At 46.0% G+C, this 18,522-nt stretch overlaps 1 protein-coding gene across 1 annotated transcript in view; it reads left to right on the top strand.

Annotated features, from left to right (window-relative positions):
• Positions 1–18,522, top strand: part of LOC135540419 (acid-sensing ion channel 1-like) — a 399,782-nt gene that overhangs the window by 223,568 nt on the left and 157,692 nt on the right. The gene's annotated exons all lie outside the window — the stretch shown is intronic.

Here is an 18,522-nt window from a genome sequence, read left to right as displayed (position 1 = left end):
CGAGAGCTTCTGGTCAGCGGGGTGGTGGCACCGGGATCCTCATCTCTCCCAAGTGGTCATTCTCTCTCTCTCTCCCCTTACCCATCTATCTATCGCCTCCTTTGAATTCCATGCTGTCACAGTTACCAGCCCTTTCAAGCTTAACATTCTTATCATTTATCGCCCTCCAGGTTCCCTCGGAGAGTTCATCAATGAGCTTGATGCCTTGATAAGCTCCTTTCCTGAGGACGGCTCACCTCTCACAGTCCTGGGCGACTTTAACCTCCCCACGTCTACCTTTGACTCATTCCTCTCTGCCTCCTTCTTTCCACTCCTCTCCTCTTTTGACCTCACCCTCTCACCTTCCCCCCTACTCACAAGGCAGGCAATACGCTCGACCTCATCTTTACTAGATGCTGTTCTTCCACTAACCTCACTGCAACTCCCCTCCAAGTCTCCGACCACTACCTTGTATCCTTTTCCCTCTCGCTCTCATCCAACACTTCCCACACTGCCCCTACTCGGATGGTATCGCGCCGTCCCAACCTTCGCTCTCTCTCCCCCGCTACTCTTTCCTCTTCCATCCTTTCATCTCTTCCCTCTGCTCATACCTTCTCCAACCTTTCTCCTGACTCTGCCTCCTCAACCCTCCTCTCTTCCCTTTCTGCATCCTTTGACTCTCTATGTCCCCTATCCTCCAGGCCGGCTCGGTCCTCCCCTCCCGCTCCGTGGCTCGATGACTCATTGCGAGCTCACAGAACAGAGCTCCGGGCAGCCGAGCGGAAATGGAGGAAAACTCGCCTCCCTGCGGACCTGGCATCCTTTCACTCCCTCCTCTCTACATTTTCCTCCTCTGTCTCTGCTGCTAAAGCCACTTTCTACCACTCTAAATTCCAAGCATCTGCCTCTAACCCTAGGAAGCTCTTTGCCACCTTCTCCTCCCTCCTGAATCCTCCTCCCCCTCCCCCCCTCCTCCCTCTCTGCAGATGACTTCGTCAACCATTTTGAAAAGAAGGTCGACGACATCCGATCCTCGTTTGCTAAGTCAAACGACACCGCTGGTTCTGCTCACACTGCCCTACCCTGTGCTCTGACCTCTTTCTCCCCTCTCTCTCCAGATGAAATCTCGCTTCTTGTGACGGCCGGCCGCCCAACAACCTGCCCGCTCGACCCTATCCCCTCCTCTCTCCTCCAGACCATTTCCGGGGACCTTCTCCCTTACCTCACCTCGCTCATCAACTCATCCCTGACCGCTGGCTACGTCCCTTCCGTCTTCAAGAGAGCGAGAGTTGCACCCCTTCTGAAGAAACCTACACTCGATCCCTCCGATGTCAACAACTACAGACCAGTATCCCTTCTTTCTTTTCTCTCCAAAACTCTTGAACGTGCCGTCCTTGGCCAGCTCTCCCGCTATCTCTCTCAGAATGACCTTCTTGATCCAAATCAGTCAGGTTTCAAGACTAGCCATTCAACTGAGACTGCTCTTCTCTGCATCACGGAGGCGCTCCGCACTGCTAAAGCTAACTCTCTCTCCTCTGCTCTCATCCTTCTAGACCTATCGGCTGCCTTCGATACTGTGAACCATCAGATCCTGCTCTCCACCCTCTCCGAGTTGGGCATCTCCGGCGCGGCCCACGCTTGGATTGCGTCCTACCTGACAGGTCGCTCCTACCAGGTGGCGTGGCGAGAATCTGTCTCCTCGCCACGCGCTCTCACCACTGGTGTCCCCCAGGGCTCTGTTCTAGGCCCTCTCCTATTCTCGCTATACACCAAGTCACTTGGCTCTGTCATAACCTCACATGGTCTCTCCTATCATTGCTATGCAGACGACACACAATTAATCTTCTCCTTTCCCCCTTCTGATGACCAGGTGGCGAATCGCATCTCTGCATGTCTGGCAGACATATCAGTGTGGATGACGGATCACCACCTCAAGCTGAACCTCGGCAAGACGGAGCTGCTCTTCCTCCCGGGGGGAAGGACTGCCCGTTCCATGATCTCGCCATCACGGTTGACAACTCCATTGTGTCCTCCTCCCAGAGCGCTAAGAACCTTGGCGTGATCCTGGACAACACCCTGTCGTTCTCAACCAACATCATGGCGGTGGCCCGTTCCTGTAGGTTCATGCTCTACAACATCCGCAGAGTACGACCCTGCCTCACACAGGAAGCGGCGCAGGTCCTAATCCAGGCACTTGTCATCTCCCGTCTGGATTACTGCAACTCGCTGCTGGCTGGGCTCCCTGCCTGTGCCATTAAACCCCTACAACTCATCCAGAACGCCGCAGCCCGTCTGGTGTTCAACCTTCCCAAGTTCTCTCACGTCACCCCGCTCCTCCGCTCTCTCCACTGGCTTCCAGTTGAAGCTCGCATCCGCTACAAGACCATGGTGCTTGCCTACGGAGCTGTGAGGGGAACGGCACCGCAGTACCTCCAGGCTCTGATCAGGCCCTACACCCAAGCAAGGGCACTGCGTTCATCCACCTCTGGCCTGCTCGCCTCCCTACCATTGAGGAAGTACAGTTCCCGCTCAGCCCAGTCAAAACTGTTCGCTGCTCTGGCCCCCCAATGGTGGAACAAACTCCCTCACGACGCCAGGACAGCGGAGTCAATCACCACCTTCCGGAGACACCTGAAACCCCACCTCTTCAAGGAATACCTAGGATAGGATAAGTAATCCTTCTCACCACCCCCCCCCCCTTAATGATTTAGATGCACTATTGTAAAGTGGCTGTTCCACTGGATGTCAGAAGGTGAATTCACCAATTTGTAAGTCGCTCTGGATAAGAGCGTCTGCTAAATGACTTAAATGTAATGTAAATGTATTGTGAATCTCCCAGATATTATTTTTAGGCCATATCACCCAGCCCTAGTTGTGACAACGTCATGGCATGGACAGGACTCCTTACAGGGTAGAGAAACACACACACACACACAAACACACACACAGAGCCAGAAAGGTGGTATACATTGACACCCAGCCTCTCTCCTCTGGTCAGAGGTGAAACAGACACAGATGGTGGCTAAACTCGAACTTGCCATCCCTGTCACAACCAATCACAGCCCCGGGTCTGAGCACGTGCAGTGCAGCTGTACACCTGCTCCTCAGTTTCAAGTTGTGTCCCAAATGCCGGGGCAGGACCAGAGGATAAAGGACCAGAGCCCTAAAGTAGTGAACTATATAGGAATATGGTGCCTTGTTTGTCATGTCTACCTGTCAGTGTCTGGATGTTAGCTGTCATCGTCTACCTGTCATCGTATGTCATTGTCTGTCTGTCATCGTCTGTCTGTCATTGTCTATCTGTCATCGTCTGTCTGTCATCGTCTGTCTGTCATCGTCTATCTGTCACGTCTACCTGTCATCGTCTATCTGTCATCGTCTACCTGTCATCGTCTACCTGTCATCGTCTATCTGTCACGTCTATCTGTCATCGTCTACCTGTCATGTCTATATGTCACGTCTATCTGTCATCGTCTACCTGTCATGTCTACATGTCATGTCTACCTGTCATCGTCTACCTGTCATCGTCTACCTGTCATCGTCTACCTGTCATCGTCTATCTGTCATCGTCTATCTGTCATTGTCTACCTGTCATCGTCTATCTGTCATCGTCTACCTGTCATTGTCTATCTGTCATGTCTGTCTGTCATCGTCTGTCTGTCATCGTCTATCTGTCATCATCTACCTGTCATCGTCTACCTGTCATCGTCTACCTGTCATCGTCTACCTGTCATCGTCTACCTGTCATTGTATACCTGTCATCATCTACCTGTCATCATCTATCTGTCATCGTCTACCTGACATCGTCTATCTGTCATCGTCTGTCTGTCATCGTCTATCTGTCATCGTCTACCTGTCATGTCTACCTGTCATCATCTACCTGTCATCGTCTACCTGTCATCATCTACCTGTCATCGTCTACCTGTCATCGTCTACCTGTCATGTCTACCTGTCATCGTCTATCTGTCATCGTCTACCTGTCATGTCTACCTGTCATCATCTATCTGTCATCGTCTACCTGTCATCATCTACCTGTCATCGTCTACCTGTCATCGTCTACCTGTCATGTCTACCTGTCATCGTCTACCTGTCCTCGTCTACCTGTCATGTCTATCTGTCATTGTATATCTGTCATCGTCTACCTGTCACAGCTGTACATATCCCATCGGTAAATAGCCCACCCAATTGACCTACCTCATTCCCATACCGTTTTTATTTATTTACTTTTCTGCTCTTTTGCACACCAAAATCTCTACCGTCACATGACCATCTGATCATTTATCACTCCAGTGTTAATCTGCTAAATTGTAATTATTTGCCTACCTCCTCATGCCTTTTGCACACAATGTATATAGACCCTTTTTTTCTACTGTGTTATTGACTTGTTTATTGTTTACTCCATGTGTAACTCTGTGTTGTCTGTTCACACTGCTATGCTTTATCTTGGCCAGGCCGCAATTGTAAATGAGAACTTGTTCTCAACTAGCCTACCTGGTTAAATAAAGGTGAAATAAATAAATAAAAATGTCTATCTGTCATCGTCTGTCTGTCATCTTTTAGGGTTGACATGTTCATTTTCTCCATTAAAGGAATATAAATATATAAATATAAAACGTAATTTTGTCTGCAGAACGTTTCTGTAAAATAGTGCAGGAACACAGGCTTGCTATCTAAGTTATTTTCTAACGTGGTACTTTATTGATAAGTGAAGTTGAAGTAGTTTAATATATACTTGCATATTTACAGTGAAAACTTATTTACAGAAATGTTTTATGAATCTACTTTGATCAAGTTGTACATGGTCTTTTATCTTATCTTTTAACTTTACCTACAAGTACTGTACATGTTACCTCAAATAACCCTACCTGTCATCATCTACCTGTCATCGTCTATCTGTCAGCATCTGTCTGTCATCGTCTACCTGTCAGCATCTGTCTGTCATCGTCTACCTGTCATCATCTATCTGTCATCGTCTATCTGTCAGCATCTGTCTGTCATCGTCTATCTGTCAGCATCTGTCTGTCATCGTCTACCTGTCATCGTCTATCTGTCATTGTCTATCTGTCAGCATCTGTCTGTCATCATCTATCTGTCAGCATCTGTCTGTCATCGTCTGTCTGTCAGCATCTGTCTGTCATCGTCTACCTGTCATCATCTGTCTGTCATCGTCTACCTGTCATCATCTGTCTGTCATCGTCTACCTGTCATCGTCTGTCTGTCAGCATCTGTCTGTCATCGTCTACCTGTCATCGTCTGTCTGTCAGCATCTGTCTGTCATCGTCTACCTGTCATCATCTGTCTGTCATCGTCTACCTGTCAGCATCTGTCTGCCATCGTCTACCTGTCATCGTCTATCTGTCATCGTCTATCTGTCAGCATCTGTCTGTCATCGTCTATCTGTCAGCATCTGTCTGTCATCGTCTACCTGTCATCATCTGTCTGTCATCGTCTACCTGTCATCGTCTATCTGTCAGCAGCTGTCTGTCATCGTCTATCTGTCATCGTCTGTCTGTCAGCATCTGTCTGTCATCGTCTACCTGTCATGTCTATCTGTCATCGTCTATCTGCCCCCCTGCACATTGGCTCTGTACCGGTACCCCCCCCCCCTGTATATTGTCTCCCTGTTGTTATTTTACTGCTGCTCTTTAATTACTTGATACTTTTATTTCATAATCTTATTCATTTTTTTTACTGCATTGTTGGTTAATTAAGGGCCTGTAAGTAAGCATTTGACTGTAAGGTGAAATACCTGTGGTATTTGGCCCTTTGTGACTAATACAATTTGATTTGATAGTGTACTGTCCGTTTTTCATGTTTGATATCACCTTAACATATTGTACATCATGTTTTACAGACTGGACATTCAGAAAGTATTCAAAACTCCTAAAATATCACAATTACATAAGTATTCAGACCCTTTACTCAGTACTTTGTTGAAGCACCTTTGGCAGCGATTATAGCCTTGAGTCTTCTTGGGTATGACGCCACAAGCTTGGCACACCTGTATTTGGGGAGTTTCTCCCATTCTGCAGATCCTCTCAAGCTCTGTCAGGTTGTTTGGGGAGCGTTGCTGCACAGCTATTTTCAGGTCTCTTCTGAGATGTTCAAGTCAAGGCTCTGGCTGGGCCACTCAAGGACATTCAGAGACTTGTCCTGAAGCCACTCCTGCATTGTCTCTGCTGTGTGCTTTTTGGTCGTTATCCTGTTGGATGGTTGAACCTTCACCCCAGTCTGAGGACATGAGCACTTTGGAGCAAGATTTCTTCAAGGATCTATCTGTACTTTACTCCATTCATCTTTGCCTCGATCCTGACTAGTCTCCCAGTCCCTGCCGCTGAAAAACATCCCACAGCATGATGCTGCCACCACCATGGTTCACCGTAGTGATGGTGCCAGGTTTCCTCCAGACGTGACACTTGGCATTCAGGCCAAAGAGTTCAATCTTGGTTTCATCAGACCAGAGAATCTTGTTTCTCAATGGTCGGAGAATCTTTGGGTGCCTTTTCGCAAACTCCAAGCAGGCTGTTGTGCATTTTACTGAGTAGTGGATTCTTTCTGGCTGCTCTACAATAAAGACCTGATTGGTGGAGTGCTGCAGAGATTGTTGTCCTTCTGGAAGGTTCTCCCATCTCCACAGAGAAACTCTGGAGCTCTGTCAGAGTGGCCATCGGGTTCTTGGTCACCTCCTTGACCAAGGTCCTTCTCCTCTGATTGCTCAGTTTAGCCAGACGGCCTGCTTGAGGAAGGGTCTTGGTTGTTCCAGACTTCTTCCATTTAAGAATGATGGAGGCCACTGTATTCTTGGGGACCTTCAATGCTGCAAACATTTTTTGGTACCCTTCCCCAGATCTGTGCCTCAACACAATCCTGTCTCGGAGCTCCACGGACTATTCATAAATGGTGACATCAAAATGTGAGTTTTTTTTACAAAAACAAAGTCATCAGCGATTAGATCCTCTCGAACCAATCACAGTATCAAACCCAATGACGCATTTTCCAAAACACTGCTTTACCCTAATGTGTTCTGTCTCTGGCCCAACCCATCGGTTTCTGGGACCAATCATAACAGTTAGAATGTGTTTTGCGTTCTAGAAATCGTCAGGGAGGTACTCAAATCCAGACTTATTGCGGAGAAGACACTAACGTCAGTGGGTGTGGCCTAGCACATGGCCCGGAGCAAGGAGTTCAGGTCGCCAGGCAAAGTAGCGTCATCATTGGGTGAGTCAGTGTCACTGTTGATTTAGTAGCCTACTGTGGGTCAGTGTTGATTTAGTAGCCTACTGTGGGTCAGTGTTGATTTAGTAGCCTACTGTGGGTCAGTGTTGATTTAGTAGCCTGTTGATTTAGTAGACTACTGTGGGTCAGTGTTGATTTAGTAGACTACTGTGGGTCAGTGTTGATTAAGTAGCCTACTGTGGCCTATAACATGTACTGTGTTTTCCTCTTAGTATTGTACAGTCTATGTGTTTGTTCACTGGCCTGGTCTATTGTTCACATCCAAGACCAGACTGTTTTTATTACTCAGTTTGACACTCGTTTACCTCATTTAATATTAGTAGTTCTTTTTGGAATTTTATCCCCGTAACCCAGACGACGCTGTCGTGCGCCGCCCTATAGGACTCCTAATCACGGCCAGTTGTGACACAGCCTGGTTTCGAACCCGGGTATGTAGAGACGCATATAGCACTGCGATGCGATGCCTTAGACCGCTGCGCCACTCGGGAACGCCTCGGTCATTTATGTGGTATAAAAAAAATATTCTGCTAATGTCTTCTGTCATGTAAATGATTTAGTATTGCTTCATATGGCAAAAAAAATACCTTGTATGGAAATCTTAAAAACGCCAATCCTCAACTTTATGCTACTATGCAAATGTGATTATAGATGCATGCAATGGTTTATTATAGCTATTGCAACTCCAACAGCACCCACAACAGCACCCTGAACAGCACCCCCAACAGCACACCAAACAGCACACCGAACAGCACCCTCAACAGCACCCTGAACAGCACCCCCAACAGCACCCCCAACAGCACACCGAACAGCACCCTCAACAGCACCCTGAACAGCACCCCCAACAGCATCACCCTCAACAGCACCCCAATCAGCACCCCAATCAGCACCCTAAACAGCACCCACAACAGCACCCACAACAGAACCCACAACAGCACCCACAACAGCACCCCAAACAGCACCCCAAACAGCACCCACAACAGCACCCACAACAGCACCCACAACAGCACCCACAACACCCACAACAGCACCCACAACAGCACCCACAACAGCACCCCCAACAGCACCCACAACAGCACCCACAACAGCACCCACAACAGCACCCACAACAGCACCCACAACTCAAAACATTTTCCGGTGGCTATGAATGGGAGGCAATTTAGTTACTAACTTCTCTGAGTGTCCTGAAAAGTTAACGTGCATGTGATGAAGATAATAATTAACTACGTTCTACTCTTAACCTTCCCGGGTCAGCTCACTCTCTCACTGGTGGGTAGATCCACTGTAAAGATTAAAGATCAGAGAGCCATCAACCAACCAGAGATTAGAAGTTAGAGACAGTTTGACAGGACTTCTGCGTGTGTGATTTAACGTTTCAACATTCCAAACGAGGCCCGGGCTGACGATGAGTAGGGTTACGATCAATAACAGATCCTTTTCCCATGGACACACTGAAAAGGAAGCGCTATAACAGGCACAGTGTGTGTCCCAAATGACACCCTATTCTCTACTTAGTGTTCTCGTTTTGACCACAGCCCTTTGGGGAATAGGGTGCAATTTGTGACTCAGAAATATTGATTTAACACAGCATCTCAGTGATGGAGGAAATGAATAAACATGAGTGGGGTGCAGTGAGGTTAATTCACATCAGGAGAGGTGAACATAATGGGGAGAGCTAATTCAGACGCACTCATTCTCACACACTCTCTCTCTCACACACACACTCTCTCACATACTCTCTCACACACACACACACACACACACACACACACACACACACACACACACACACACACACACACACACACACACACACACACACACACACACACACACACACACACACACACACACACACACACACTTTGGTATTATAACTTGTTTTCTATCTGATTAGATTCTGTTTAAGGTAAACAAGGCAATAATCTTGCTTTAAGAGAACAAGCATCTTACGGTAGTTTACTTCTGTTTTACCATGTCTAAAGGCCTAGGTGTTACAGTAGAAACGATAGCAGCCATTTTGAATCAGAACACCAGAGAGCAGAACACCAGGGTGTTGGATCTACAGAGAGCAGAACACCAGGGTGTTGGATCTACAGAGAGCAGAACACCAGGGTGTTGGATCTACAGAGAGCAGAACACCAGGGTGTTGGATCTACAGAGAGCAGAACACCAGGGTGTTGGATCTACAGAGAGCAGAACACCAGGGTGTTGGAATTACAGAGAGCAGAACACCAGGGTGTTGGATCTACAGAGAGCAGAACACCAGGGTGTTGGATCTACAGAGAGCAGAACACCAGGGTGTTGGATCTACAGAGAGCAGAACACCAGGGTGTTGGATCTACAGAGAGCAGAACACCAGGGTGTTGGATCTACAGAGAGCAGAACACCAGGGTGTTGGATCTACAGAGAGCAGAACACCAGGCTGTTGAAACTACAGAGAGCAGAACACCAGGTGTTGGATTTTGGAATCGCTGATGAATCGTTTTAATGAAAACGTCGCTGTGGCAAATTTAAAACCATTCAGCTTGATAATTGCTGTGTTCCTTTTGGTTGACCTGTGTCAACATCGATCTGATCCTCTCTTTACTAGTGAACATTTCAGTCAGAGAGAAAGATAGAGAGAGATGTGCAGAAAGAGAGGGAGTGATGGACAGACAGACAGAGAGAGAGAGAGCGAGAGAGAGAGCTCTAAGATCAAACTGTGGCCCTGCTGCCCCAAATGTGATTATCACTAAATGCTGCTAGATTTCCCTGACAGACATGTCCTCTCTCTCTGTCTCTCTCTCTCTCTTATCTCTGTATCTCTGTATCTCTGTCTCTCTGTCTGTCTCTCTTTCCGTCTCTCTCTCTGTCTGTCTCTCTCTCTGTCTCTCTGCCCATCTTTCTCTTTGTCTCTCTCTCTTTCCGTCTCTCTCTCTGCCTCTCTGTCTCTCTGTCCGTCTCTCTCTCTGTCTCTCTGCCCATCTTTATCTTTGTCTCTCTCTCTGCGCCTCTCTCTCTTGCTCTCTCTGTCTGCCTCTCTCTCTCGTTTCAATTCAATTCAATGGGCTTTATTGGCATGGGAAACATATGTTAACATTGCCAAAGCAAGTGAGGTAGATAATATACAAAAGTGAAATAAACAATAAAAATTAACAGTAAACATTACACTCACAGAATTCTCTCTCTCTATCTCTCTCTGCCCGTCTTTCTCTCTCACACTCTCTATCTCTCTCTGCCGCCTCTCTCTCGCTCTCTCTATCTCTCTCTGCCAGTCTCTCTCTGTCTCTCTCGCTGTCTCTTTCTTCCCGTCTCTCTCTCTCTCTCTCTCTCTGCCTGTCTCTCTCTCTCTTGCAAGGTTTTATTTGTTTTGTGTTGGGGTCCCCCCGGAGGTCAGGCCCCCCAGATAGCATATGAACATGAAAATCAAGTTTATAATTAGAGAAAATGAGCTTAAAAACAAAATGTTCTCTCAGCCTCGTTCCATAATGTTTACAATAGCATCAAAATAGCTCTAAAACAGCAACCTTTCCTCTTAGCCCCATTAGGTATTAAAGAGTATGAGATTAGCTATAAAACTGCGCAATCTTCTCTCTGACACATTTCATACAACATAAACCTTTCAGGGTGGGGGAACTGCACTATACCACTGGTCTGTTATTGGTATTTTATCCAACTAGGTCTCACAGTCTCACGTCAGAATTAAACAATCATCTATGTCTTTCAAACGTCAAATTTCAAAGTTGTTCCTAAACGTATCAGCGATCACTGTTGCCCCTAGTGGCCGGTTCCCATGTCATCTCCCGAGGACCTCAGACATGGGTGGATGTCGAATACTGACTTGGATCACGGGTGACCTAGCTGGTTTTATTAGGATCCCCATTGGCTGTTGCGATAGCAGCAGCTACTCTTCCTGGGGTCCACACAGAACACAGAACACAGAACACAGAACACAGAATACAAAACATGACATCATACAGAACATTTAATAGACAAGAACAGCTCCATGACAGAACTACATACATTTAAAAAGGCACACGTAGCCTATATATCAACACACACACACACACACTATCTAGGTCCAATAGCCTACATATCAACACATACACACACACTATCTAGGTCCAACACATACACACACACTATCTAGGTCCAGTAGCCTACATATCAACACATACACCTACTATCTAGGTCCAATAGCCTACATATCAACACACACACACACTATCTAGGTCCAGTAGCCTACATATCAACACATACACACACACTATCTAGGTCCAATAGCCATATCAACACATATCAACACACACACACACACTAGCTAGGTCCAGTAGCCTACATATCAACACATACACACACACTATCTAGGTCCAACACATCAACACACACACACTATCTAGGTCCAGTAGCCTACATATCAACACATACACACACTATCTAGGTCCAATAGCCTACATATCAACACACACACACAATATCTAGGTCCTGTAGCCTACATATCAACACATACACACACTATCTAGGTCCAATAGCCTACATATCAACACACACACTACACACACATATCAACACACACACACTATCTAGGTCCAATAGCCTACACACACACACACACACTATCACAGTAGCCTACATACACATCAACACACACACACAGCCTACATACAACACACACACACACTATCTACAGTAGCCTACATATCTAGGTCCAGTAGCCTACATATCAACACACACACTATCTAGGTCCAGTAGCCTACATATCAACACATACACACACTATCTAGGTCCAATAGCCTACATATCAACACACACACACTATCTAGGTCCAGTAGCCTACATATCAACACACACACACACTATCTAGGTCCAGTAGCCTACATATCAACACATACACTATCTAGGTCCAGTAGCCTACATATCAACACACAACACACACTATCTAGGTCCAATAGCCTACATATCAACACACACACACTATCTAGGTCCAGTAGCCTACATATCAACACACACATACACACACTATCTAGGTCCAATAGCCTACATATCAACACACACACACTATCTAGGTCCAGTAGCCTACATATCAACACACACACTATCTAGGTCCAATAGCCTACATATCAACACACACACACACTATCTAGGTCCAATAGCCTACATATCAACACATACACTATCTAGGTCCAGTAGCCTACATATCAACACATACACACACTATCTAGGTCCAATAGCCTACATATCAACACATACACACACACTATCTAGGTCCAATAGCCTACATATCAACACATACACACACACTATCTAGGTCCAATAGCCTACATATCAACACATACACTATCTAGGTCCAATAGCCTACATATCAACACATACACTATCTAGGTCCAGTAGCCTACATATCAACAAACACACACTATCTAGGTTCAATAGCCTACATATCAACACACACAAACACACTATCTAGGTCCAATAGCCTACATATCAACACACACACTATCTAGGTCCAATAGCCTACATATCAACACATACACACAAACTATCCAGGTCCAATAGGGGAGAGGCGTTGTCCTGGGAGGTGTTGCTTCATCTGTTATTTGAAACCAGGTCTGCTGTTTATTTAAGCAATATGAGATGGAAGGAAGTTCCATGCAATAAGAGGTCTATAAAATACTGTACATTGTTTTGAATTAGTTCTGGATTTGGGGACTGTGAAAAGACCCCTGGTGGCATGTCTGGTGGGGTAAGTGTGTGTGTGTCAGTGCTGTGTATAAGTTGACTATGCAAACAATTCAGAATATTGAACACATTAATGTTTCTTATAAAAACAAGAAGTGATGCAGTCAGTCTCTCTACTTTTAGCTGCTTTACATCCACGGATGATCTTGTTCCTGTAGTGTTTGTAAACACCCTGGTAGGTTGATTAATAACCTGAACCAGATTACAGACACTGGTTACAGCGAGCAGCTTCCTCTTGAGCAGTTAACTTGATGAAAACCAGTCTATATTCAGGTCACCAAGAAAATAGACCTCTCTGTTAACATCACACACACATTATCAAACATTGCACACATATTATCCTGATAATGAATGTTAGCACTTGGTGGCAATATAGCAGCGCCCCAAAGGAAGAGGCTTTAGATGAGGCAGGTGTACCTGCAACCACAACACTTCAACAGCGTTAGACATTAGATCCTCTCTCAGCTTGACAGGAATATGGCTGTGAACATACACAGCAACTCCTCCGCCAAAGGCATTCCTGTCTCTTCTGTGGATGTTATATTCCCTGTATTGTTACTGCTGTGTCATCAGAATAATTATCTAAGTGAGTCTCAGAGATGGCCAATATATGAATGTTATCAAGTTACTGATTTCATAAACTTTATTTCTAAGGCTACATACACTACATTACCAAAAGTATGGTCAGGTAGTGTTCTCCTGGCATCCGCCAAACCCAGATTAGTCCGTCGGACTGCCAGATGGTGAAGTGATTCATAACTCCAGAGGACAAGTTTCCACTGCTCCAGAGTCCAATGGCGGTGAGCTTTACACCACTCCAGCCAACGCTTGGCATTGCGCATGGTGATCTTAGGCTTGTGTGCGGCTGATCAGCCACGGAAACCCATTTCATGAAGCTCCAGACTAACATTTATTGTGCTGACGTTGCTTCCAGAGGCAGTTTGGAACTCGGTAGTGCGTGTTGCAACCGTGGACAGACCCTTTTATTTTTACGAGCTTGTGTGGCCTACCACTTTGCGGCTGAGCCGTTGTTGCTCCTCGACGTTTCCACAGCTCTAGCAAGGCAGAAACTTTACGAACTGACTTGTTGGAAAGGTGGCATCCTATCACCTTGCCACGTTGAAAGTCACTGAGCTCTTCAGTAAGTCCATTCTACTGCCAATGTTTGTCTCTGAAGATTTCATGACTGTGTGACTGATTTCATACACCTTTCAGCAAGGGGTGTGGCTGAAATAGCCAAATACATTATTGTCCGCATCTTTTGTATAAACAGGGCATTCGGGAAGTATTCAGACCCCTTCCCTTTTTCCACATTTTGTTTCGTTACAGACTCATTCTAAAATTGATTAAATTAAATTAAATTAAAAAAAAATCATCCCTTCATCAATCTACAGATAATACCCCATATTAACAAAGCAAAAACAGGTTTTTATTATTTTTGAAAATGTATAGAAATATAAAACAGAAATAGCTTATTTGCATAAGTATTCAGACCCTTTGCTATGTGACTCAATTGAGCTCAGGTGCATCCTGTTTCCATTGATCATCCTTGATGTTTCTACAACTTGATTAAATTCAATTGATTGGACATGATTTGGAAAGGCACACACCTGTCTATATAAGGTCCAACAGTTGACGGTGCATGTTAGAACAAAAATCAAGACATGAGGTCATTATCCATAGAGCTCCGAGACAGGATTGTGTCGAGGCACAGATCTGGGGAAGGGTACCAAAACATTTCTGCAGCATTGAAGGTCCTCAAGAACACAGCGGATTCCATCATGCAAATGGAATACGTTTGGAACCACTAAGGCTCTTCCTAGATCTGGCTACCCGGCCAAACTGAGCAATTGGGGGAGAAGGGCCTTGGTCAGGGAGGTGAGCAAGAACCCGATTGTCACTTTGGCAGAGCTCCAGAGTTCCTCTGTGGAGATGGGAGAACCTTCCAGAAGAACAACCATCTCTGTAGCACTCCACCAATCAGGTCTTTATTGTAGAGCAGCCTGAAAGAATCCACTACTCAGTAAAAGGCTCATGACAGGCCGCTTGGAGTTTGCCAAAAGGCACTTAAAGGACTCTCAGACCACGAGAAACAAGATGCTCTGGTCTGATGAAACCAATATTAAATTACATTATAAGATTAAACTCTTTGGCCTGAATGCCAAGCGTCACGTCTAGAGAAAACTTGGCACGTGAAGCATGATGGTGGCATCAAGATATGGGGTTGTTTTTCAGCGGCAGGGACTGGGAGACTAGTCAGGATCAAGGGAAAGATGAACAGAGCAAAGTACAGAGAGAGATCCTAGATGAAAATCTGCTCCAGAGCGCTCGGGACCTCAGACTGGGGCGAAGGTTCACCTTCCAATAGGACAACGATCCTAAGCACACAGCCAGCACAACGCAGGAGTGGCTTCGGGACAAGTCTCTGAATGTCCTGAATGTCCTCTGACCCAGCCAGAGCCCGGACTTGAACCCGATCGAACATCTCTGGAGAGACCTGAAAAATAGCTGTGCATCAACACTTCCCATCCAATCTGACAGAGTTAGAGAGGATCTGCAGAGAAGAAGGGGAGAAACTCCCCGAATACAGGTGTGCCAAGCTTGTAGCGTCATACTCAAGAAGACTCAGGGCTGTAATTGCTGCCAAAGTGCTTCAACAAAGTACTGAGTAAAGGGTCTGAATATATAGACAGGCAATGTCAGAGCGGCATAGAATAAGATACAGTATATACATATGAGATGGGTAATGCAAGATATGTAGACATTATTAAAGTGACTAGTGTTCCATTTATTAAAGTGGCCAGTGATTTCATGTCTGTATATATACATCAGCCTTTATGTGCTAGTACTGTGTAAGGGGTCTGAATACTTATGTAAATATGATATTTCAGTGTTTTATTTTATAATATATAAATATATGTATTTTATAATACATTTGAAAAATAATTCTAAAAGCCCGTTTTTGCTCTGTCATTACGGGGTATTGTGTGTAGATTGATGAAGATAATGTTTTTTTTTAAATTGGGATGTAGTGTAACACAATGTAGAAACACAATGTAGAAACACAATGTAGAAAATATCAAGTAGTCTGAATACTTTCCGAATGTACTGTATATACATTAATATGGACTATTTTTAACCCTTTCCTGGGTACCTTATCAGAGATAGACATAAAAAAAACACACAAAGCGTTACAAGAATATTGTTCTTGTGAGGGTCAATTGGTGTTTGTGTGATGTGGGGCTGAAGCTACTGACCCGGAAGGTTCTCTCACTCCTTACAATTTTCGTGGATGGGATAAGTTATTTTTTCCGACCTCGGGCGCACAGCTTCCGATTAGTCCGCGTTAAGCCGTCTTGTCCTTAAAACCTTAGGAACAGGACCACTATCGGCCTGGGTCGGTCACCGTGGTTACAGGTTTTTCCAGACCTGTGGGCGTGGCTCCATCTCAATCTTCCTATGATCCACATGCAGCTATTGTCTGACAATTTGACTTTCTCCTCAGACAGTTTTCATGTGAAGACTCTGGTATCCACGATTTGACCCTTTTTTAAAACCAGGTAAGTTGACTGAGAACACATTCTCATTTCCTTCAACGACCTGGGGAATATGAACCAATTGGAAGCTGGGGATGATTAGGTGGCCATGATTGTATGATGGCCAGATTGGAAATTTAGCCAAGACACCGGGGTTAACACCCATGGGAGTCAGGACACCCGTTTATCGTCCCATCTGAAATACAGCAACCTACACAGGGCAATGTCCCCAATCACTGCCCTGGGGCATTCTTTGTTTTTTTTAGACCAGAGTGCCTCCTACCGGCCCTCCAACACCACTTCCAGCCTGGAATGATGTTATTACTCCTGGATTGTCACTCTAGTCTGGTTTCTCTGTCACCTTTTAATAATGATTCACAGACAGTGCTCATGTCAGCTCTTGAAGCTATTTTCCTGTTGTTGTAACAACTGCTTGTAGAATATTTTCTGCCAGTTTAAAAGATCCTTCACCTGTGATAGAGAAACATGGGAGTCAGGACACCCGTTTATCGTCCCATCTGAAATACAGCAACCTACACAGGGCAATGTCCCCAAACACTGTCCTCTCTGTTTCTCCCACCGGCTTTGGATGGCATGGTAGCAACGTAGGCTATAACACCGGTACTCCACGCAGTTCCGGACAGGGCAGGTCGCAGGGTAGATGTAAACAGCAACAAACAGTAGGGATTTGGACTGCCACAAGCCTAAAGACAATCCGCGGTCTCAGCCACAAGGAGCTTGTTCAAGCTTTTCAAGGAAACTCTGCTCTGTTATGTTTTCCCAGCTGGCAGCTCTCAGGGGCCAAGAGGGATTTAGCACCTCAATATGATGACCTCTTTTTTTCAAACTCGTTTTTACAGTAATCAGATCACTTGAATGAGTAACAGAGTAATATAAAGCGTTACTTTTTAACATTGGGGTAATATTACTTACCTTTACGTTAACTTTATAATCACATCGCTGTCACGCCCTGACCTTAGTTAACTTTGTTTTCTTTATTATTTTGGTTAGGTCAGGGTGTAACATGGGTGATATATGTGTTTTTCACCTGTCTAGGGTTTTTGTATGTTTATGGGTTTTACCAGTCTAGGTGTTTTTATGTCTATGGTTGCCAAAGATTGGTTCTCAATCAGAGGCAGCTGTTTATCGTTGTCTCTGATTGGGGACCATATTTAGGTAACCATATTCCTTGGATAGTTGGTGGGTTATTGTCTGTGTGTAGTTGCCTGTGTCAGCGCTCGGTTTATCATAGCGTCACGTTCGTTTTGTTTAGTGTTCTTTCTTTCATTAAAGAGGCATGTATTCTCATCACGCTGCGCCTTGGTCTCCTCTATACCACGAACGTGACAGAATAACCCACCAAACCAGAATAATCCACCAAACTCCTCGGCTCACGAGGAGATTGCATGAGTCAGGTAGGAGACCTGAGCCAACTCCTCTTACTTACCATGGGGAGCGTGTAACTGGTCAGGCACCGTGTTATGTGGTGGAGCGCACGGTGTCTCCAGTGCGCTATTCTAGCCAGGTGCACTCTATTCCAGCTCCTCGCATTTGCCGGGCTAGAATGAGCATCCAGCCAGGAAGGAGTGTGCCGGCTCAGTGCTCCTGGTCTCCAGTGTACCTCCTTGGACCAGGATATCCTGCGCCGGCTCTGTGTACTCTGTCTCCGGTGAGTCTCCACGGCCCAGTGCATCCTGTGCCTGCTCCCCGCACTTGCCCTGAGTTGCGTGTCACCAGCCCAGTACCACCAGTGCCGGCACCACGCACCAGGCCTACAGTGCGCCTCGGCAGTCCAGAGCGTCCAGCAACAGTACCCAGTCCAGAGCGTCCGGCGACAGTACCCAGTCCAGAACGTCCTGCGTTCTGCGTTCACAGACCGGAACCTCCAACGACGGGCCACAGTCCGGAACCTCCCGCGACGGGCCACAGTCCGGAACCTCCCACGACGGGCCACAGTCCGGAAACCTCCCGCGACGGGCCACAGTCCGGAACCTCCCACGACGGGCCACAGTCCGGAACCTCCCGCGACGGGCCACAGTCCGGAACCTCCCGCGAC

This window comes from Oncorhynchus masou, chromosome 5 (genome assembly GCF_036934945.1).
Source record: "Oncorhynchus masou masou isolate Uvic2021 chromosome 5, UVic_Omas_1.1, whole genome shotgun sequence".
Classification (NCBI taxonomy): domain Eukaryota; kingdom Metazoa; phylum Chordata; class Actinopteri; order Salmoniformes; family Salmonidae; genus Oncorhynchus; species Oncorhynchus masou.
The sequence above is the reverse complement of the archived record's forward strand: the minus strand, read 5'-3'. Positions and strand labels throughout refer to the sequence as shown.